This window comes from Mustela erminea, chromosome 4 (genome assembly GCF_009829155.1).
Source record: "Mustela erminea isolate mMusErm1 chromosome 4, mMusErm1.Pri, whole genome shotgun sequence".
Lineage (NCBI taxonomy): Eukaryota > Metazoa > Chordata > Mammalia > Carnivora > Mustelidae > Mustela > Mustela erminea.
In genome coordinates, this window is record NC_045617.1 from 136,092,689 (window position 1) to 136,117,093 (window position 24,405).

Sequence of the window (24,405 nt, forward strand, 5' to 3'; positions counted from 1 at the left end):
TTGTGATCTCTGTCTGTCAAATAAATAAATAAAATCTTTGAAAAAAAAAAATGTAGACCAGAGCTGCCTCACCATTTAGGTAAGAGGTTTCTCCTTCCCATCCTCTGGAGGAGTGAGTTTGGACAGTGTGGGACAGCAAGGTCAAGATTGCTCTCAATGTTACTGTTATTATTGCTCCGCCCTGGTGACAAGTGTTTCCCCTGACAGTGCGTTGCTAACAAGCAATGTTTCAAGGCTTTAAAAAGAGGAAACCTACTCTTGCGACATGAGTGAACAAAACCAAAATTCAAATAGAAATTTACAAAAGATCTTAGCCTTTTCTTAGAACAGTGGTCACTTATAAGTAATGTTTTAATACTTCCAAGGAAAATGTATTTAGGTCAAAGTCCTGTAAGAGAATAAAATTAAGATAGAAACCAAAACAGGAAAAAAAAAAAAAAAGAAGACAAAACAGAAGTCTCAAGAATGGTGACATGAATTTTCTTTAAAAGGACTGGAAATTATTTCTAAGAAATGTAACAGGTAGAATTTCAGTTTTCTATCAACCCCAATATACACGTAAGGTATTGAACAGCATTTTTGTAATAATAATTAGTAAAATAAAAACTTACTTTACAAGGTTTTTTTCATTTCATTTTTTTTTAATTCACCGTGGAGTGAAAGCACACCTCTTTAGTTAAGGAAACTGAGGCATAAAATGGATAAATATTTGCACAGGGCCCCAGAAATCTCAACCCATCTCAATGCATATTTATCTCCCTGTCTTTACCAATATTCTCTTCCAGCTTCAGGGCCATCACTGGATAAGCTGAACATATGTGTTTTAAAATTAAAATAAATTCTGATATTTTCTTGGCATATACACTTGCAGTGATTCATCAACCAGATTCTTCATCCACTGAGACAAAAGAGTCCTTTATTCTTGTAAACTATAATTAAAAGCGTTCAATATTTTTAGGGGGAAAATGTATTTGTTTATGCTAGGTATTTAATAATCACCTAGAGATTTGCTCTAATTGTCAGCTTCTCCAGAATTACTATGGTTTTCTAAATTTCTTAACAAGTAATTATAAATAGACATTTTGGTATGAAAAAATGGGAATGATATTCAGTGTTTCCTGTATTTCATAAATGCCATATAATTTCCGTCCATGACAATTTCCATTTTCTGATATGAAAGCGTCCAAGGCCATACCCTGGGCTTAAATCTCTCCTGGAAGCATCTGCACATTCATTTCCTTCTCAATTATTCAGAGCCTCCTCTACAATGTCAGAAATTTACACAAGAGATTTCATAACCTAATACATGAACATATCTTTGTTTTCATTTACAGAAAACTTTTTCCTTTCTTTTTGTAAATACTGTTTAATGCAGAGTGAGCTTCAGAGACTACACCATACAGGGGTGAAACAGCATGTGACTTCATTAGGATGCACATAAGTAGACAGCAATGATGGCAGACGGTGAGATTCGTAGGCCCATGAAGATATGTCAAGGTAAGAGCTGATACTACGAACGTAAACTACTTTATAATTCTCATTGTATGTGTGCTTAGCTTGGCTTGTGAGCTTTTCTCCAATCTGTTATTGCAGAAAAGAACTGAGGTAATCCAAAAGAAAGTACTTGGGGACTTCCAGTAAGTTCTTGAGCCAACAGAAATACACCCAAATGCCAAAGCACTCCCTCGCTAAAGTCAATACGTGAACATGTGAATATTATTTTGGAGGCCGTTGTGCTAATGCGAGTGTGTTAAGGTAAGAGCTCATGTTTGTCAAAGTGAAGATATGGTTCTTCCCCTACTTTCAACATGGAAGCTAACATCTTGATGACTCACCTTAAAAATCCTTTTCTTCTCTTTTGATAATGATAATGTATTTTGCAGTAGAGCCAAGAGAAGCTACTTGTTTTATCTGCTGAAAGACTGAGATTATGATCGAGATTAAAAGCCAAGATACAGAAATGATGGAATATATCACATATCTTCTTCCAAAACTTGATTTCCCAGATAATAATCCCCAAGTTATTATCCCCAGAATAATGATCCAGTTACCCTGTATTTTATTCACAGCTCCTAAGATTTGGGAATTAGCCCATACGTGGGGCCCCAAACTCAAGCACTTCCTATATTAACAATAGGAGATAAAAATTACAATGCAAAAATGAAAAACAACTTATTTTTATTTTTTTAGAGAGAAAGAGAGCTTGGGGGAGGGGATTGGTGGAGGTGGAGAGAAGAATCTTAAGCCAACTCCATGCTCAATGGGAACCTGACACAGGACCCTTTGAGCTCACAACCTTGAGATCATGACCTGAGCCTACACGAAGAGTCTATTGCCTAACCAAGCTACCCAGGCACCCCCAGGGGAAAATAATTTGAAATGCAGATTAAAGCAGATATTTAGAAATCTGTTTTAGGATCTCAACACATAGAGAAGTGAAAGAGAAAATAATTTGCACATATCAGTACTATTTTTCCCCATTTAATCTTTGAAAATGCCCTTTCATTTAAATTAAAAAAAAAAAAGTATGTAAAGAACCAAACTCTAAAATTGCTCCTTCATGCCACGCCTCAGGCATGTGAAATAAAAAGAAAGCATAATCGGTGTTCCCATCATTAGGCGAGCAGATCTTTGGCACCTCTGAGATCTATTGTCCTCCTTCCAACTGAGTAGTAAATGTTCTGATCACGCAGGAATTAATATGAAACAAGGTGTTTTCATGGAGATGTCAAATGAAGTTTTTCCTTTAATTCAGGGCTGAGGGAAATGTCTGTTTCTTCAGAGAGGAAAGATGGCGCCCTGGACTAAGTCCTGAGCCAGGGGCTGTAGAACATGCACTCTCACCTCAACTCCATCATTTATGTTCTTCGTGATTCACACTCTTCTATCTTCCTTATCTTCTTTCTTAAAGAGGAATGCCTGCCATGCTCCCCTCAGAAAGGTTTGTGAGGAAGATTCAAAGACCTATAGTAGAACCACCTAGTAAAACAAACCATGCTGTCCAAGAAAATGTCATTACTAACATCAGAAACTCCTTACGATTACTAACAAGAGTGACACTGTGTGGGTTCTTCCTGCCAGGATGTGGTGTCTGCTCAGATGGTGGCCCTCCTGAGTGGTTCAGAAAACGGTGTCCATCTTTAGTCCAGGAGACCTGATGTTTTAAAGGGAAGACACAAGAATCGTGCCAGAGACCAAACCACAATATAATATTGTCTTGGCGGGGGAAGACGGTCCCTGGACATTTAAAAAGGGAAAATGTATGTATTCATAAGAAAATGGGCTTTCAACTAGGACAGCTGAGAGAAATGATTTTCTTAAAAATTCCCGGCAAGTTTTAAGCCAAAGGAAAACAAAAGAAACGTTAGGAGCATACCAAGTGAGTTTTAATCATTTTGAAAAGTAGAAAAACTTGAGAACCAATGGATTCATAAATAATGGTAAAGCAAAGCTGTTTGTACTGATCTTAATGTTCTCTGTGGGATCAATCAGAGACATTAAGCACTCAGAGCGCAAATTGAGAAAAAGAATGAGAGAAAGAGAGAAAGAGAGAGAAGGAAAGGCGTATTTAAAGTGTCTGGCTCTTCTGTGGAGCAAACTGGCTTCAGCACCCCCTTGTGTTTATTAAATATTCTGTGGAAATGTCTGGGTTGCAAACTGCGTTTTGGAGTTCTTGGAGATGTGCTCCACAGTGATCTTTCCGATGAAAGCCCTTAGTTGTAGATGGAAAAGATAGCTGAGATTGCTAAGTTCCAATCACTTAATTTAATCTTGTCCTGCTTGGATTCGAATTCAGATTTCCCGATTCCTAATCTTTTTGCTGCCTTTCATCATTTTTTGCATTTACAAGATACGATCACTTAATTACTGGACAATGATTTCAACTCATTTTCGGCCCTGTCTTGCCACCACCACTCAAAATTATATTACAGCCTCCATTGCCTATATACGGATATGGATCAAAAATAACTATATCTTAATAATTTTTTATATGCCTTGAGATCAGTGATACAAAACAAAGGGTAGAGTGCTTGTATTTTTCCATATGAATGAAAAAATTTGAAATAGAAACCACTAATGAAAATAAATGATGGAGAATTTCAGATCATTAACTCAAATTACTTTAAGAAACCACAGTGGCTAAATCATGTTATTAATATAAACACAAATAAAATAGATAAAATAATAGAACAAAATAAATAGATAAAAATAGATAAAATTAAAAAATAGGAAAAAAGAAAAAATAAATAGATAAAAATAGAACAAAAATAAAATAGTCTCTGAGGGTAGAGTGAGTCAGAATGTAAATGAGGACAAATAGAATTCTGTCAGGTCATTTGTTCTTGGAGACAATTACAGATGACATAACGCTGCCTTTCTTTTTTGGCTTCAAGAGACTAGAGGCAAAGTATTTTCGGCAAAGATCCTAATTTTGGATCTCTCTAAGCCTTTGTGTTGAGAATTCAATATATTTGTCTCCACTGTGTGGGCTTATCTGGGATTTTCTAGAATGTTTAGATATCAATCCTTGTTAATAACATCTAGCACAAACATGAAAAAAAATTCCTTATCATCTTCTTAAAGTCATACATCATCACACTAAATACAGATACAAACAAACTGCTCTGCATTCCACTATTCCAGAACAGCCCACAAAGTAAATTTTGATCTGTATTCATTGCCATCTGTTCATGTGGCATTCACAAATAATGCCATGCTAGAAGACTATATTTACATTTTAATTTCATTATGATTAGAATAATGAGACTGTTGATGGTTTCTTCCATTTTTCCTTTTAATAGCCTCTTAAATGTGAACTGCAGCACTTTTGTGCATCAATCTGTTTTCCCAGAGGGAGTTTTGTGAACATGTATTTTCTGTTGCTGGTGAAACAGTTAGGATAGGGAAAAAAAAAATTCAGACTCATAAGTTTAAATTCCACTAAAAAAATCGAATTTTTATAAGTGATTCTTTAGTTGTCCCAGAACAGCAAAAAGTTCAGCTGGAAAGTGGTATGTATTATTATTTTATTGCAACATTCAAAATCTTCCCAGGAGAAAGCATTATCTATTTAAAAATGACAAGAAAAAAAAAGAATACATAAATAAAAATTTTTAAAAACAAAAAGCAGCTGAGGTCTTCAAAATATTTTTTTAAAACTTCAGATTGAAGTTTAATAAAATGAAATTAATAAATAATAAAATAAATAAATAATATAATAAACAAACACACATGCACATGACATACATACATTTAAAGTAAACTTTCTGGGATAAGTATTTTGGTGTTAAAAGAGAAGGAAATTTTGGTTACGGTCATGACCAAGTAACAGGTATTGGTTATAACTACTTAAGAAGTTATGGAAAAAAGATGCAAGTAACTGTTTCCAGACATCAGACAGTATACCACATAGTTCTGCCTTTCTTAAGAGAAGGAAAACACAGGGGTGTGGATAGGTATTCAGTTCAGCTTTCTGCCTGAGGCACTTTCCAAACTGTAGGGCAAGGGAGTTAACCCAGATTGAGAGCAGTGATATTGCGGGGTGGAGGAAACGGGTGTCAGGAGATCAGGGCTGCCGAGACAGCTGTAATTTATGGAGAAGGGGATCCAGAGAGGAAAAAAAGCTGCTGCACAGAGAAGCAGCTCTAGAAACCTGCATGTAGGTTCCTTTCAGTCTTTCACCAAATACCAACCTGTGCATGCTCCAGGGTGACTACAGGTGACTCCAGGGTCACCTGTAGAGAAGAGCTCCCAAGGGGCCAGAGTTGCACTGGGATGCTGGAGGCTAAGGGATGTGGGGAGGCACCAGGGTTCCAAGCAGAGGGGAGTCATTTCACTGGATATTCCACACGTTCTGTTCACATCTCAGAAAAGCCACATGGTAAAAGTCGGGCTAACAAGTTTGTTAGGACCGTGGTCAGAGAAGTTAGTGCCTGTGCTCTTTTCTAAGATTTTTATGGTTTCAAGTCTCAGCAGTCTTTAAGCCATTTTGAATTTTTCTGTGTGTTTGGTGTAAGAAAGTGGTTGGCTTTATTCTTTTTGGATGTTGCTTTCCAGTTTTCCCAGCACCATTTGTTGAAGAGACGTTTTCCTGTTGGATATTCTTTCCTGCTTTGTCAAAGATTAATTGACCATATAATTGTGAGTTTATGTCTGTGTTTTGGTATTTTGTTCTGTTGAGCTATGTGTCTGTCTATATGACAGTACCATACTGTTTTGATGACTGCAGCTTTGTAAATTTAACTTGAAGTCCAGACATGTGGTGTCTCCAGCTTTGCTTGTCTTTTTCAAGATTGCTTTGGCTATTCTGGCTCTTTTGTGAGTCCATAAAAATTTTGGGATTATTTGTTCTGGCTCTGCGAAAAATTCTATTGGTGCTTTGGTAAAGATTGAATGGGATGTGCAGATTGCTTTGGGTGGTATAGACATTTTAACAATATTTGTTCTTCCAGAATGTTTTTCCATTTCTTTTTGTTGTCTTCAATTTTTTCATCAGTTTTTTAGAGTATAGATCTTTCATCTTTTCAGGTAGGTTTATTCCCAGCTATCTTATTATTTTTGTTGCAATTTTAAATGGGATTGTTTTCTTAATTTCTCTTTCTGCTGCTTTACTATTGGTGTAAAAAATGAAACAGATTCCTCTGAGGTAAAGGAAACAAAAGCAAAAATAAACTATTGGGACTACACCAAAATAAAAAGCTGCACAGGAAAGGAAACAACCAAAAAACTAAAAGGCAGCCTATGGAATGGGAGAAGATATTTACAGATGACATATCTGATAAAGGGTTAGTATTCAAAATATATAAGGAACTTGTAAAACTCAACACCCCAAAAACAAATAATCTAATTAAGAAATGGGCAGAAGGCATGAACAGACATTTTTCCAAAGAAGACATTCAGATGTCCAACAGACATATGAAAAGATGCTCACCATCGCTGAGTATCAAGGAAATACAAAGCAAAGCTACATTGAGTTTTCATCTCCCACTGTCAGAATGGCTAAAATTGACAACCGAAGAAACAACAGGTGTTGGCGAGGATGTGGAGAAAAAGGAACCCTCTTGCACCGTCGGTGGGAATGCAAGCTATTGCAGCCACTCTGGAAAACAGTATGGAAGTTCCTCAGAAAGTTAAAAATAGAGCCACCCTACAATCTAGCATTTGCACTACTGGGTGTTTACCCAAAAGAATACAAAAATGCAGATTCAAAGGGATACACACACTCTGTTTATAGCAACATTATCTACAATAGCAACTATGGAAACAGCCAGTGTCCGTCAACTGATGAATGGACAAAGAAGATTTGGTATAGGGATGCCTGGGTGGCTCAGAGGGAGTCTGCTTCTCTCTCCGCCCTTCCCTCTGCTGGTGCTCTCTCTTTCTCTGTCCAACAAATAAATAAAATCTTTAAAAAAAGAAGATATGGTATATATAATGAAATATTACTCAGCTATAAAAAAATATGCAATGACATGGAGCTAGAGAGTTTTGTGCTAAGCAAAATCAGTCAGTCAGAGAAAGACAAATACTATTGATTTTACTCACATGTGGGATTTAAAAAAACAAAAAAAAATGAGCAAAGAGGATAAAATGAGAGAGAGAGAGAAACTGAGAGAATCTGTTAACAATAGAGCACAAACTGATGGTTACTAGAGGGTAGGTGGGTGGGGGGGATGGAGGGAGCGATGAAAGAGGTGAAGGGGATTCAGAAGGGCACTTGTTGTGATGATTACAGGGTGACAGATGCAGGTGTTAAGTCACTACCTTGGACACCTGAGACTAATATCTCAGTTATCTCAGTCTGTATGTTAACAGACTAGAATTTACATAATTTAAATAAATTTAAGCAAATTTACATTTAAGTAATGTATTTAATTTGTTAATTAAATAATTTATAATGGTTTATTAAATTTAATTAATTGAATGTAGCAACTAAATTTAATAATTATTTAAATAATTTAAACAATTGAAATAAAAACTTAAAAAAAAAGTAGAGTCCTTTTTAGTAGTGTTTTGTGGCACCTAAATCCTTCTACTCACACTTAACTACAGATAATTGTTTTTCATTTCTTTATCTGTCTTGTTGGCTTGTTCAGGGCCTTTCTACACCCTTCCTCAAACTGTTAATTATCTAAGGTACCATTTCTATTTTATTCTTCGATTGGTCAACACCCATGATAGGCATGAACAGACATTTTTTGGTCTGTTTTTTGGTGAGAATGCCAACATCTCTTGAACACCTTCATTCATTCACGAAAAACCAAAGTTGTATAACAACCTAGCAGAATAAATGCCTTACGGATTGATACACAAATGTGGTCCCTATTTTTAGTATTTAAAACTCATGATGCCCAATATTTTTTACTGTTTTATTAAAAATGTATTTATTTATTTATTTATTTATTTGAGAGAGAGGGAGAGAGAGAGCACAAGCAGGGGGACCAGCAGGCAGAGAGCACAGCAGGCTTCCCACCAAGCAGGGAGCCCAATGCGGGACTCTATCCTGGGACTCTGGGATCATGACCTGAGCTGAAGGCAGCCACTTAACCTGCTGAGCCACCCAAGCACCCTTTTTACTGTTTTATACACAGAACTACATACAGCTGGTATGCTCATTTCTCTTGACAATCTCAGTGCTTTGATAACCAAGACAGGAGAAAAAAGCACAGAAAAATGTAATTTTAGAAACTATTAGATAGATTAATAACTCCTGTAGTAGTTTTTAAAAAAATTCCAAGAAGTGTAATTGTCAAGTGTGATTCTCAGCTAACTTCTCCTGTAAGAGGAAACTAAGACACAAGCTGATATATGTAAGATGTGAGCCAGCCACTCTTGTTTAAGAGGCTGTCATTACATCGGCGTCGATTAGTTGAAATATCTTCCATTGTCAACCAGTTCCAAAAAACAATAAAACATGAACACAGACTGACACTCCACATCCTTTATTTTTGCCGAAGTCCGACACAGTGCACATTGCTACAGAGCTGCATTTTTAGAAGATTTTATTTATGTATTTAGAAGAGAGAGAATGCTGGTGCAGTGCATGCTCAAGGAGGAGGGGTTGGGAGAGGATGGAGTGGGGGGAGGGGGCAGAGGAAGGGGGAGAAGCAGACTCCCCGCTCAGCAAGGATCCCAGCATGGGGACTCCAGGGATCATGACCTGAGCTGAAGGTAGACGCTTAACCAACACAGCCACACAGGTGCCCCCAAAATTTTATTTTTAAATCATCTCTAAAATCAATCAATCAATCAACCAATCAATCATCTCTACACTGAATGTGGTACTTGGACTCACAACTCTGACATCAAGGGTCACAGGTTCCACTGCAAGCCAGCCAGGCATCCCCATTGTTTTCATGTTGGGATATTATTTCCTAGTATCTTTCTATGATTTGCATATGATTTTCATAGATTTTTCAATGTATATGTAATTTCACTCTAAGCATTTCGCTTAACATGCCATTCTTATATTTTTACTGCTGCAAACTTTTCATAATCATAATTTCACTCCATATTTAATATGCTGCCCAATGAACATAGTGTGATTTACTTACTGCACTTCCATTTTGGACTTTGAAGTTGTTTTCTCTTTTTGCTTTTATAAATGATTCTGAAGTAAACAATCCATGTGAATATCATGATCATTATCCCTCGTAATTTCTATAGAACAAATTCCCTGTAGGACGATTTCAGGATCAAATGGAATGAATATTTTTAAATCACTGATTCATATTGTCAAAGTATTTTCTCTTCAAAGGATGTGACAATATCAACAATAGTGTGTGAGAAACAGTTTACAAGGTTTTATTCTCAAGGTGTTGTCATTTAAAAATAAATCACTGATTGGATAGGTGAAATAGCTCCCAGTTGTCCTTTTATTTTGCATTTACTTGCTTGTTCATGAGATCAAACGTTTTCCAATTTGTTTGTTTACCTGGTATCTTTTAAGACTAGATTAATCCACTATTTTTTTAAAATCTTTATGACAAGCCAAGGCACTAAAGATGAAAGGCAATGCAGAGCAGAGAGGAGGCAGAAATGGTTAGTGACCCCCTACTAAGGTGATGATTATTTCAAATGATATTCTCAGGTACATTAATATGCAAATTATGAGAAAAAGAGGAAGCAAAAGTCACAAGATTTGAGCTCATAATACAGCAAAAAACTACTTCAGACTGGCTCAGGTTTAGATCTTAAGAGACTTTTATCCTTTGTTAAAGCTTTTACAGACCAAATGTACTGATGTAAAGGAATTGATTTGATATTAAACGGAAGTATGAGCAGCATGAATATTTGCTGCGTGATGGGTCTATAGCCATGCTGGGCAATATGGCAGCAGGTGCCTATCGAACCCTTGAACTAGGACGAGCTAGAATTGAGAGGTAACATTAGTACAAGAGAGATGCCTGATTTTGAGGACTTGGCGCACTCAAAAAGGAATGCAAAATATCTCATTGATAATTTTTAAATTATTTACATGCTAATGTTTGGGATAGCTTAGGTTAAATAAAACATATCATTAGAAATAATTTTACCTGTTTCACTTTTTCTTATTTAAATATGATCTCTGGAATTCATAATGCGTATAGGCTAACATTGGCTGGCACAGGTCTAAAGCATCTTTATGATCTCAGATTTTAATAAGGCCAATTCAGAATTTCACTGCTTTAGCCAGAGATCTAAAAGGGCATTTGACTTGAGAGAGAGATAGGATGCCTCACGTAATTAAATTAAGTAAAGAGAATAGCAACACATCAACCAATATGACCAGCCAGAAGGGCTCTCATGAGCTCAGATACTTATTCATAGATTCCGATTTTAAAGGTCCTACAACAAAGACAAACATAAAGGAGCAAAATCAGCTCGTGTCAGTACTCTTCTATAGAATGAGTCAGAGGAAACCAAAGGTGCTATAAAAACTCTGTCCAGAGCACAAAAAGAACAAAGAAGGACAGATAGAAATTCAGGCAAAACATCACCATAATACAGAGGGAAGACAGAATTATGCAGCTCCAATTTTGCTTCTGTCCTCTCTCTAAAGAAAAAAGTCTCCTTGGAAAAGGGAGACAAAATCTCAAGAAGTAAATGGACTCAAGATAGAGAATATCCAGGGTTTATAAATACGTGTTCACATCCAATGGTAGATAACTTTTTATTTCTGGGAGATGAAATCCTTGGTAGTCTTCAGCGTTTGTTTCAAAAATGAACTCATTCAGTTGCTAGATTATCAGTTCTATGAGAGCATGGAAAGGATCTCCTTCATTCACTGGTGCACCATCACGCCCACAACGTTGCCGGGCATATAGTAAGTGCTCAATAAATATGTGCAGAAGAGAAGAGAGAGCTTAGAATGGCCAGATAATTGAAACAGGAAAATATCCATATCTTCAAAATGGGGAAAGTGAGGATTCTGAATTGTATAGATACCCAAACAACATGCAAACAAGATGTCAATAGTTTAAACATTTTTTATAATCTATTAAGAAAAAAATTCACAATGTGCTCATATTCTTTTAGGACTTACCTTTAATTTCATCTGAAGAGTAACGCATTTTTAAATTTTTTTTTTATTTTTTAAGATTTTTTTTTTTTAAATTTTAAAGTAATCTCTATATCCAACATGGGGTTCACACGACTATAAGATCAAGAGTCACATGCTTTACCAACTGAACCAGCCAGGAACCCCAAGAAGGGTAGGTTTAGGGTGATTGAAACCTCGGGTTTGACCAAGTCTCCCAGGAAGCAGGTATAGAGTGCTAAAGACAGAGGACTGAGAATGGAACACCGGAGAAGGTTCATGGTTGGTCTTTGTTGCCTAGCTTTATTTTGTTCAAACAGAAACTCTTGGAGATTTTTTTTTTTAACAGAGTAATTTTTTTCAGAGAGGGCACAAAGTATTCATCCATTTGTTTGTTGGTTCAATAACTGAAGGAAGAAAGCTGGGAACCAAAGACTCTTGCCTTCATCAGCTTCCATGATGGTGGTGATAAGAGAGCTAGCAGGAAATAAGTAAAATGACAGAGCATATCAAGGGGTGACAAGTGTTTCAAAGAGAAAGAAGTCTGCCCGAGGAAGACAAGGAAAGCAGGTACGGAGTAACTAAGGAAGAATTTCCTGAGAAAGTAACAACAACTTGGAGGAGAGGGAGAAAGCCATACACATTTCTGGGGAAAAAATGTTCTATGCAGGGAAATAACAAATGCCTATCATCTGAGCCTCAGAGAACAGCAGGGAGACCAGTGTGGCAGCAGCAGAATAGCAAGGACAAGGGTGAGGGCAACGGTAGCAGATTAGACCAGAGAGGTACAATGTGGACAAATCATACAGAGGCCTTTGTGAGAAGCATGGCTTTTCTCTGAGAGGAAAGGGAATCTACTGGGGACAGGGTTTGACTTAGCTTTTAAAAGGTTGTTTTGATGGCTGCATTAAAGGCAGACTGTTGGAGGTGATATTAGTCAAGGTTCTCTACAGAAACAATCTGTAGGATGTTCATATTCATATAATAGAGAGATTTATTGTAAGGAATTGGCTATGTGATTGTGGGGACCAGCAAGTCCAAAATCTAGAGTTGGCCAGAATGCCAGAGATGAAGGAAAGTGTTGAAACTTGAGTATGAAAGCAGTTTGCTGGAGAAGGGCAGTCTTTCTTTGTAAGGCCTTCAACTGATTAAATGAGAACCACCCTACATTACAGAGGGCCATCTTCTTTACCCAAAGTCTATTGATTTATTTATTTGTTTATTATGAAAGATTTCATTTATTTATTTGACAGAGAGAGACACAGCGAGAGAGGAAACACAAGCAGGGGGAGTGAGAGAGGGGGAAGCCGGCTTCCCACTGAGCAAAGAGCCCAATGCAGGCCTCAATTCCAAGACCCTGGGATCATGACCTGAGCTAAAGACACACACTTAACAACTGAGCCACCCAGATGCCCCCCAAGTCTACTGATTAAAATATGAATCTCACCCAAAAAATACTTTCACAGAAAATCTAGACTACTGTTTGACCAAATATCTGGATACGGTGCTCCGGTCAATTTAATGTATAAAATTAATCATCACAGAGGCCATTGGAAGTAGCAAGGAGACCAATTAAGAGGCTGTTGTATTAACACAGGTGAGAGATGATGGCTGGATGATGGCTGGAACCAGGGTGTTCCAATAGAGGTTGGGAGAAAGGGCCAAATCCTGCATATCTTTGCCTGTGGTCGTCACTCTGCTGAAGTACAAAGACAACCAGAATTAGTTGCTGAGGTCAGAGTCCTCATAGTTTGTAACAGTTGTCAAAACCGTAATCACTGGTTGTTCATGGCTCTTCAGATGACTTTATCATCTCCTTGGTTCAAATACTGAAGCTTACTGCTACATACAAGATTATACTCAACACCTACAGCAGAAAGGCTCAGGAAGGAGCCTACCAAGACAAAGGGTGCAGACTTGCCATCCTAGTGCCTACTTGTTCCTAATCCACAACAATCACGATGAGTTACTGTGGACTCACTGGTTCCTGCACAGAGAGCCTGGCAACCAAACAAAACTTAGTCAACTTCCAAGGAGAGGTTAGAGTCCTGATCCAGAGATAACAGAATATGGCTTACCAGGTCATGGTTACAGTCATTTTCTCAGGATTGGCCTCCATCTTTGAAGTGGGGCACCAAGAAGCTAAACAACTTAGTTGGAAGGGAGTGTCTTGAAACCAGGATTCTCAAATAAATTGGAACTATTAACTTAGTGAAGAAAAGATTTATTTATTCATTTCTCCAGCAGATTTTTTTGAGGCAACACTTTTGTTCTTTTTAAAGATTTTATTACTTATTTTTGCGAGAGAAAGAGAGAGGGAGGAGGAGGGGGAGAGGGAGAAGCAGACACCCCACTGAACAAGGATCCTGAAGCAGGGCTCGATCCCAGGGCCCTGGGATCATGACCTGAGCAAAAGGCAGATGCTTAACCAACCCAGGCACCCTCTCCAACAAATTATTTTTTGTCCCTCCTATCTGCCAGATGGGGCTAGGTCTTAGACAAAAAGGAATCAAATTCAACTGTTGCATTCAAGGAAGCTTACCGTAAAATCGAAGAATGACAGATTTTAATTCAACCTTGTTTAATTATTTTTTGAAGTCTTGGGCTAGTCTAGGAAAAGTTTTTTGTTTCATTTTGTTTTGTTTTGAAGTGAGCTGTATGCCCAATATGGGGCTTGAACTCGAGACCCTGAGATCAAGAGTTGCATGCTCCACAGGCTGAGCCAGCCAGATGCCCTGAGGGACAGAGATTTTTAAAATGTCAATTTCCACATGGTGTACTATGAACTCTGATGGGTATTGGTCTACAAAGTGATGGAAGCACAAAAGGAGATGCCTCACCCAATCTTGGGTGATCTGAGAAGGCATACTGAGATTGTCAAGAATTCAGGAACACAGAATTCAGCTATTTAAAGAACAAGTTTATTAAAAAGATCCATTTAAAATTCAGAATCCTCCACTCAACTATAAACATCACTAAAAAAGTACATTCTTTAATTCCTCTTGTTTCCTAAGCCTGCAGTCCTTAATGGATTTGCACAAACACTGGGGGACGGGGAGATGAACTTACCAGAAGAACAGAGAGGTGCCAGACAAGGAAGGGACTATCTCTGAAGGCAGTGAGCTCTCTGATGAGTGATCTGCCGGGACCCTGTGGAGGGTGGCCGGGGCGGGGGAACGGGGACGAGGGGGTCGGGGATTGGGGTGGGGGGGTTCTGGGTCACATGACATGCAGAGACAGAGGATTACTTTTTTAAGTTTTTAAGGCTTACCTGGGGACCAGAGCAAACTTACAAATGATGTCTTTTGAGAGGCAGTATCACATAGAAAGACCAGGGATCCAGACTTTGGAGCCAGAGGGACCTGGATTTTAATCTTTTTTGATCTTCCATTTACTCATCTGTTTGATAGTGCTAAAAAATAATCTTTTGTGATGTTTTGATAGCAGGTGAGAGGCAAGGCAAGGCGGTGCTTAATTCTTAGCACCGTATGGTGGGAACACAGTGACTGTTAGTTCCCTTCCTGCCCTGAGAGGCAGACTTGAACATAGTGAGTATTTAAAAGTAAAACATAAGGAATAACATGGAGGACATTAGGAGAAGGAAAGGAAAAATAAAGGGGGAGAAATCGGAGGAGGAGACAAACCATGAGAGACTGTGGACTCCAACAAGCAAACTGAGGGTTTCAGAGGGGTGGGAGTTGGGACGATGGGTGAGCCCAGTGATGGGTATTAAGGAGGGCAAGGATTGCATGGAGCACTGAGTGTTATACGCAAACAATGAATCATGGAACACTACCTCAAAACTAATGATGTACTATTTGGTGACTAACATAATATAATAAAAAAAAATTAAAAGAGAATAAATAAAAGTGGGCATTTAGTGAAATCTAGAAGAAATTTGGTGTAAATACATTCCTGCTATTTCACGGTAAAGATGCTTACCATTTTTTTTAACAGAAGTTTTGCTTTTTACCCATATTATGCAACTCATTCAGTCCTATATCAAGGTATTTGAATGCAAAATATAAAAGCTGCATATAGGAAGCATCTGGCTCTTCTGGGGGATTTTCCAGTGCAGAGCCCAACCTTTGCTGGCAGAAACCAGGGCTGCACCTGTCCCATCACCTTCCTAGGTAGACTGGGTGCTGGCCTCACTCTGGTGGGAGGCAGGAACCTCTTTGCCTCCCGTCTGCAGAGAGTAGGGATGACTGCCAAAGGTGGAGAGTTCCAGATCCGGTTCTGAAGCCAAGACGGTGAGATGGAGAAGAAGAGGTGAGGAATGTTGGAAACATAGAGACCAAGTGTCTTAGTCAGTTCCAGCTGCTTTAATGAATGACCACAGACTGGGGAGACTTAACCACAGAAATTTGTTTCTCACAGTTCTGGAAGTCTGAGAGAAGAGGGCAAGCATGGCTGGCTTCCGGTGAGAGCCTCCTGGTTTGCAGATGGCTGTCTTCTTGTTGTGTCCTCTCATGGCTGTGAGAGGGAATGAGAAAGCAATCCCTGTCCTGTCTCTTAGTACACAAGCACTGACCCCATCAGGAGAGCTCCACCTTCAAGACCTAATCACCTCCAAAGACCTCACCTCCATATATCATCACACTCATCGTTAGGGTTTAGGGTCTCAACACAGGAGCTTCGGAGAGACACAAACTTTCAGTTCACAGCAACAAAACTCCAAAAGAATTAAATGGCCTCAGGGACACCTGGGCGGCTCAGTCGGTCAAGCAGCTGACTCTTGATTTCAGCTCAGGTCGTGATCTCAGGGTCCTGGGGATTGAGCCCCCAGTGGAGCTCCCTGCTCAGCGAGGAGCCTGCTTCAGGATTCTTTCCGTCCTTTTGTTCTTCCCTACACCGCCACTCTCTCTCCAAAATAAACAGGTGAATCTTTAAAAAAGAAAAAATTAAATAAATAAATGGACTCAATTCAACCCAATGGGCACTGAGCAGTGAGGAAGTCTAGAGACCAGAGTCTAGGAAAGTAATTCATTGGGGGCAGCTATTTCTATGTATCCAGCATACATTCCCACTAAAGATTCTAGGTCCGTTTGTAGGGATTGAGGGGTATGCTTCTCCCTTCCCCTTTTTTAAAGATTTTATTTATTTATTTGAGAGAGAGAGTGCATGTAACCCAGCATGAGTGGGGGGAGGGGCAAAGGGAGGAGGAGAAGCCGACTTTCCACTGAGCAGGGAGCCTGATGCAGGGCTCTATCCCAGGACCATGGGATCATGACCTGAGCTGAAGGCAGAGGCTTAACCCACTGAGCCACCCAGGTGCCCCCGAGATGCACTTCTTACACTTCCTACCAAAGACTCCCTCTGGCCAAAGAGAATGAACTCATAGCTCCCAGTACTCTGCCTCATGCCTGAAGTTTATTTGAATTCATTTCCCTTTAAAATTCAACTGCCTTTTGCATTCTACTTGATAATATTATCATTGTTTTATAATCCTCTCAAAATACCTTTGTATAAAAGGAGCATTTTACCAAAACATCTTCTATTCCTTGACCTACAACTTTACCCATTACATATCTCACTCAGACTGAGAGGTACAAACATGGAAGTCAACACCAAACTACTGATGACATTGGTTTTTCATCAGACTTTGGGGGCATTGCAGTTTACATACCCAGAAGAGGTGGGCGTCTAATAGACAGTCTGTCCATCTCAGTTGACTCATGCAGTTCTTATCTGAACTCATGTTCTTACTCATGTTCTTATCTGAATCTGGGCATTTCCAAACATATGTGGTTTTTTGTTTTTGTTTTTGTTTCCCTTCTGGAGTTCAATTTCCACTCATTTAAATAGAATGATTAACTATTTTTTAAATGTGTAGAAAACATGGTCTGTGGTACTAGAGACTCCTAAGATGAATAATTTGGATTCCAATGCACATAGTTTCTATTTTCACCAATGACTTGGGAAGAATTCCCTAAGAGACTTCTCTCATCGTGCATGCTTTCTTCTCTTTTTATCTTAATCCCATTTTAAACTTTTGTAGGTTAATTTTAGGGCTGTGCAGGGGGAGGGGATCTCACAAAAAAGATACTAAAAGAACCTTTTGCTGACTTGGAGGATGAAAGGAAATGGGAAAGAAACCAAATGAGTTCCACCAAAGGTAGTGTCCTCCACACTTAAGAAAACATTTTTCTATAATTTTTATGATGACAAACACTTTGATCTAAATCCATATCTTCCATTATTGCCTAGGAGTAAAAAAAAAATTTTTTTGTAAATTTTAGATACTACAAGGGGCAACTTTTATTTGCTACTATCTTCTACTATAACTAAGCCTACACTCATTCTGTTCGTCTACAACAGGTCAATAAGTCGAAAGGAAAGATGTTGGCATAAGATCGATGAAAGTGATTTATTGGGGAAGCCAGCAAACCGAGAGGTGGTGGACTGTTGCTGCAAAGGATCACCTCCCCTTGTCATGGAATTCGAGCTTCTTTCAATTAACCAAAAGGGAAAGCAGGAAGAGGGTGGAGTCCAATGGCAACTGAGGTCTGGAGACATCTGAAGAAGGTGGTCTAACTTCTTTGTCCTTGTCCAGTTGGTCTCTGGGTACAGGATTCTGGTCATGCTGCTCCTTATCTTAAACATAGCATAGTCATTTCTGTATGTACTTTATCTTTCATGGTGACATAGGTTTGGGGTAAAAAGCAGTTTTTGCAAATCCTAGCTGTAGCATACCTACGGGCAGGGCTAAGCAAATGTTGCTAAGCTGGAGTTCACAGCAGCAAGGGAAATGGAAACACTATGAGGTCAGTCATGCTAAGTTTCTCCTGTCATACTAGCATGGAAAATCTTTTCTTCTGTATTTTATTACTTCGAGAGATGTATTCTATTAATAACTAGGAGTGCCTGTCTTGTTTTCTGGCTATGTTTCCAGTAATGCAAGACTATTGATTGTTTGAGGTATTATTGTCAGTTCTTAACTATCCCCAGTCATTAGCTTAGGAAATTTCTGGATCACTTTTCTTTTGCCTACATCTTTCTTTCCAAACATTGCACGTCAGCAGAGTATACTGCAGATCAGTGTTGGTCGAATAAACAGAGCAGCTGTCACGTTCCCAGAACCCACAAATTCATTGTGATGTCATGTTGAAAAACCTAGCCCATGGTGGGTCAACATATCCCACTCTACAAGCTGCATCAAATCCAGTGGACGCCAATTCTCTCTCTGCCCTCCCTGCAACCTTCCTCTGCAGTGTGAACCCTGAGTTAAAAGTCAGAAAAGTCCGACTTTCTAGAAAATTACCTAGAAATCAGAACTCCTTCCTCTTTCAATTTTCAGGAAAACGAAGTAACCATCTGGGTACCTTCCCAACTCTATACTGTGAATGTGAGTCTGTGCCTTCATGAATCGCATCCCCTGTGAAATGCACACGTGTGACCCATGACCCCAAAGGGCTGTCTTTCTAGATTCCAAAAAAGGGCATATGTTTTCAGATGTCAAATGCTCGCTGATGTCAGGCGTCCTTAATGGCAGCATATTTCTGCATCTTGCGGTCCGTCTTGCTAACGATCTCATCCGGGAAGTTTCTCCCTCTTGCCCTTGATGGGGGCAGGCGGGGAGGGGAAGAGGATGGTCTGATACATGGAGCTTTGTTACTGAAAGCAGCACTCTGGCAGCTGAAATAACCTTATATAGCAGTACCGCTTCACACTCCCTGTGCTGGAAAGATCTGTATGGAATGCGGTGACTCTTCATGCTGATAAGGACATTCCAGTGGGAGAATGCTGGGGTTGGGTGAGGAAGGATCCAGGCAGCCTGGTTACCCATTAAACCCCGGCTCTTGTTGCAGACCCATGAAGAGTGGCAGCCGGCAAAGTCTTCATTAGTCAGAGACACCACAACCTGGGCTTGGCCCATTTTTCTTTTAAACATTTGGAATTGCAAGCCCAGATGACTTCCCATGGGGTGAGTCTGCCTCTGTCCCCCTTTCAGTGTGGTAGTTTATTATTAGAGGGGTGACAGAAGCTCAGAGTCACTCACAAGCCATTGTTTTTGTTTGCTGAAACAGCAGGAAGAGACAACAAAATAAAAATTAAAAAAAAAAAAAAAGCCCTTCAGAAAATAACAGACGGAGATTTTGCTAGCCCATGAGAAAACGAATGGACACCAGACTGAACTACCTGCCCAGTGCCACCAAGGACTTGAAAGTGCCACCGGGGGTGACTGCATGTTGAAGAAATTTCTCTGCTGATCTTGGGGTGACCGTGGCTTAGAAAACTGGTTTTCGGGGTTTGGAGAAAATCCTTTCTCTGCATTAAGGGAACATGAAGGGGACAGTCAGGGCATTCTTCCATGCAGACAGGCGAGAAGGAGAGTGGTTTTGTCACACTGCACCTTTGACACGGGACACATCTAAGGCTTCCCGACCGTGGGCTGCTCGTGGACACACCCTGGGTTTTCAGCTTCCCTGCCAGCACCAAGCAAGCTGCTTCCCTTCCCCTTTTCTTGCTCCTTTGCTCTTCCTTCCCCCTCCTTTCTTCCCTTTCTTGCTTTCCCTTCTCTGGCTCTTCTTCATCGACCCCTGCCTGCCAAGGGCTTCTTCTCTGCTGGGCGCCATGTCCCGGTACAATTTGGAAAGACTCATGCATGGTGCATCTCAGTGACATGCATGCTCCTAAATACAAAGAAAGAAAGTCCCCCCCGCCAGAATCATCTTGTTCTCCACCGGACCCTGGGCCCCTTTCAATGAATTTTGGTTTCTGCATTTTAAAAAAAATTGCAATTATTATTTATGAAGCAAGATCAAGCGTGGCAGTAATCACTCAGTCCACTGATTTCCTTATCCGGTCAGAAAGCCCTGGGATTCCAGCAGTGAATAAACAAAGACTCCATCTTCAGACGCCCTGGGAGTCGGGGAGAGAAGCAATACGTGAACAATAAACATATTACAGCAGGCAGGGCTGAGCGACCTGAAGAGAAAGGAAATAGTAGCAGGTGCAGAGAGAGTGGCCAGCGGACAGATGGGTGCCGACTGAGCAAAGGGCTGGAACAAGTCCTAGGGAAGCTATAATGGGAACGGCATTACAGCCAGAGGGAACAGCAAAGGCAAAGAGCTGGGTCAGAGGGTGCCTGAGTGTCCAGGAAAAGTGGTTTGTCAAAGGCAGAAGAAATAGGGGCAGTGACAGAAGATGAGGTCACAAGCCGGCAGGGGTGAGATCTCTGATAGCTTTGGAGGCAGGATCAGGACCCTGGTTTTTCCCTCCCAGGCAGACGGGAAGCCGGTCAAATATTTGGAGCAAGGGTAGGTGGGAGAGGACTTGCTGTGTCATAGGGGGTGTAGGGGGCCTAGCGGGCCAGTTTTAATAAGCAGAAGGGGCATGACTGGCTAAGTCTTCAGGTCTTGGGCCAAGCTACTAGCTGTGAAGCTTGCCCCTGCTTCTTACTAGTTGTATGACTGATAGTGTGTTACTTAACTTCTGTGTGGCGACTGTACCTATCCATTAGGGTTGTTGTAGGATTATATAAATTAGTATTTGTAAACTACATATTAGTTACCCATATAAAATAACTGTAATTTTAAAGGCTCATTTTTTCTAAAAAAAATTGCAAGATAATTAGTTATGACCTACATTTTAGCAATTGATACAAATAACTTCCCTAAAGCCACATCTCCCAGATGACAAGGTCAGGATTTGTAGCCGGGTCTGCAGGACCCTGAGCCCATTTTACCACAGGACACGGGACCTGCCTCTTTCCCTTGGTGCCCCCCACTGCTGGAACTGTCATTAACATGATAGTAACACTCTGTGTGGGGGGTTGAATTGTGTCTCATCCAAATTCATCCTCATTCCTGTATTTAAGTCCTAACCCCCACATAATTCAGAATGTGACCTTATCTGGACACAGGGTCTTTACAGGGATCTACAAGTTAAAATAAGGTCACTAAGGTAGGTTCTAATCCAAGATAACTGATGTCCTTATAAAAAATGGAATTTTACCCTCCTACACTGTTGGGAATGCAAGCTGGTGCAGCCACTCTGGAAAACAGTACGGAGGTTCCTCAAAAAGTTGAAAATAGAGCTATCCTATGACCCAGCAATCGCACTACTGGGTATTTACCCTAAAGATACAAACGTAGTGATCCAAAGGGGCACGTGCACCCAAATGTTTATAGCAGCAATGTCCACAATAGCCAAACTATGGAAAGAACCTAGATGTCCATCAACAGATGAATGGATAAAGTTGTGGGGTATACACACACACACACACACACATACACAGGAATACTATGCAGCCATCAAAAGAAATAAATCTTGCCATTTGCAGCAACATGGATGGGACTAGTGGGTATTATGTTGAGTTAAATAAGTCAATCAGAGAAAGACGATTATCATATGATCTCTCTGCTATGAGGAATTTGAGAGGCGGGGGTGCTGTGGGAGGTGGGGAAGGAAAAAATGAAACAAGATAAGATCAGGAGGGAGACAAACCATAAGAGACTCTTGATCTCACAAAACAAACTGAGGGTTGCTGGTGGCAGAGGGGAGGGAGAGGATGGTTGGGTTATGGACACGGGGGAGGGTATGTGCTATGGTGAGTGCTGTGAAGTGTGTAAACCTGGCGAATCACAGACCTGTACCCCTGGGGCTAATAATACTTTATATGTTAATTAAAAAAATGGAAATTTGGACACAGACACCACTAGAAAAAAGCATGGCCCTCCTAACACCTCAATTTCAGAATTCTTACCTCTAGATCTGTGAGAGAATCAGTGTTTGAGGCTTAAGCCCCTCAGCTTGGGGCATGTAGTTATGGCTGCCTTAGGAAACCAATATGCTGTGTTTAGGTCGTCTTTACTATTTTATACATGCAGATCAGTCTTTGCCAAGTTGCTAGCAAAAGCACAACACTAGATCCCAGTCTGGATAAGAGACCCAAGTTTCATGAAACTTCCTTATTGTCCAAACCCTCAGCCCAATAGGTGAATGAGAAGCTGTAGCAAATCATTTACAATTAAAAGTGACTGAAAGTAGGAGAGATCCCCCAGGTCTCTGAGGTGCACTAATTTCCTCCTGTAATTAACCTGTCAATACCACCTGTTAATAAACCTAAGGGTTGCCAACATTGATCAAGTAAAATATGAGGAAATTGGATCCCATAGAAAAATGTTACATCAAAGTATTAGAAGTATTTTTAAAAAATCTGTTCCAATTCTGCTGATTTTTTAAGGAAGACAAATCATCTCGGATGTGTAGAGATTGCTGGCACCTGGCTAATCTAGTAGGGTACCTCACTTTGATTGCCCGTCGTGTGGTTTCCTTTTAGTCTGAGGTCTTAATTCCTACAAGTGATTGCTGTAGCGTGCACATGGAAAGGTAATGCATCTGCTGAAGATGGATTTAACTACCCTCCACTCTTTTTTTTTTTTAAAGATTTTTATTTATTTGACAGAGAGAGAGATCACAAATAGGCAGGCAGAGAAGCAGGCAGAGAGAGAGGGGGAAGCAGGATCCCTGCTGACCCGAGAGCCCGATGCAGGGCTCCATCCCAGGACTCTGAGATCACGACCTGAGCCGAAGACAGAGGCTTTAACCCACTGAGCCACCCAGGTGCCTCCACCCTCCCCTCTTTATTAAGGAAATCTTGCCACGGATCGTGTCTTTGTTTTTTAAACATCTGTGTGGTACAATGGCACCCAAATGCTCCATACATACAATTTTCATCATGACACTTAAAAGTTGCCCTCAACCTGATCTCCTCCCAATAAATTATTTAAATTTTCTACTAATATACCCAAGGACCTAGGATTTCCACTTATTTCCTGTAGCCTGCACTCTTTTCTAGAAATAGTTGGTGAATTGCCCTACAGCCTCAGCCGTAGAAGCTGACAGCGACTACCCACTGAAAGTCTGGTCGATTGTTCAGGCATTTCGTAAGCACTTTGCAATCAAGAGACTAGACTTAAGGAGCCAGGTGTGGGCGACTGCAGATGCTGATCTGAATTCCGAGATGTCGCCCGCTAGCTGTGATTCCATCTCTCTGGCCTTCAGCTTCTTAGACTGTAAAATAAGGACAGTGGCAACATCCCTGTTGGGATTATTCTGAAAATTAATGAAATAGTATACTTCAAGTGTCTGACACTGAGCAAAAACCCTTCAGATGGTTGCTATTATCATTAGTATCCACTACAGCATGTTACAAAGTGACAGATGTTTCTAGAAATACCTTCTGAGGGACACCCGGGTGGTGCAGTGGGTTAAGCATCTGACTCTTGGTTTTGGCTTAGGTCACGATCTCAGGGTAGTGGGATCGAGCCGCAGGTTGGGCTCCATGCTCAATGGGGAGCCTGTTTCAGAACTCACTCTCCTTCTGCCTCTGCCCCTCCTCCCTGGACTCTCTCTCAAATAAATAAATAAAATTTTAAAAAAAGATATTTATTTATTTATTTATTTATTTTACAGAGAGAGAGAGATCACAAGTAGGCAGAGAGGCAGGCAGAGAGAGAGAGAGAGGGGAGGAAGCAGGCTCCCTGCTGAGCAGAGAGCCCAAAGTGGGGTTTAATCCCGGGACCCTGGGATCATGACCTGAGCCAAAGGCAGAGGCTTTAACCCACAGAGCCACCCCACCCCAAATAAATACATAAACCTTAAAAAATAAATAAATAAATATCTTCTGAGGCATATCTCTTCCAAATCGTAAGAAGCAGGAACATAGCTGTTTTTGTCTCTTAAGATGAAATTGCTGACTATCTAGAAAAAAGGAAAGTCCATAATCATGATTTAAGTCAGTGCTTCCTTAATATTGATACTTCCATGGGAGACCCAGGAGCGTGGTCATCAATTTTGCTACTTCTTTGATTCACACGTTCCATTAATTTACACGGGTGCTTTGTAGCACCTAATGTCTCATTGTTTTTTGAGCAATT

The 24,405-nt window shown here is 40.1% G+C and overlaps 1 long non-coding RNA gene across 1 annotated transcript; it reads left to right on the plus strand.

Moving 5' to 3' along the window:
• Positions 1–1,341: 1,341 nt before the first annotated feature.
• LOC116587852 lies at positions 1,342–17,894 on the plus strand. Its single transcript, XR_004284678.1, has 3 exons — positions 1,342–1,497; positions 1,594–1,755; positions 17,840–17,894. It is a non-coding gene; the product is annotated as an uncharacterized LOC116587852 (long non-coding RNA).
• Positions 17,895–24,405: the final 6,511 nt, after the last annotated feature.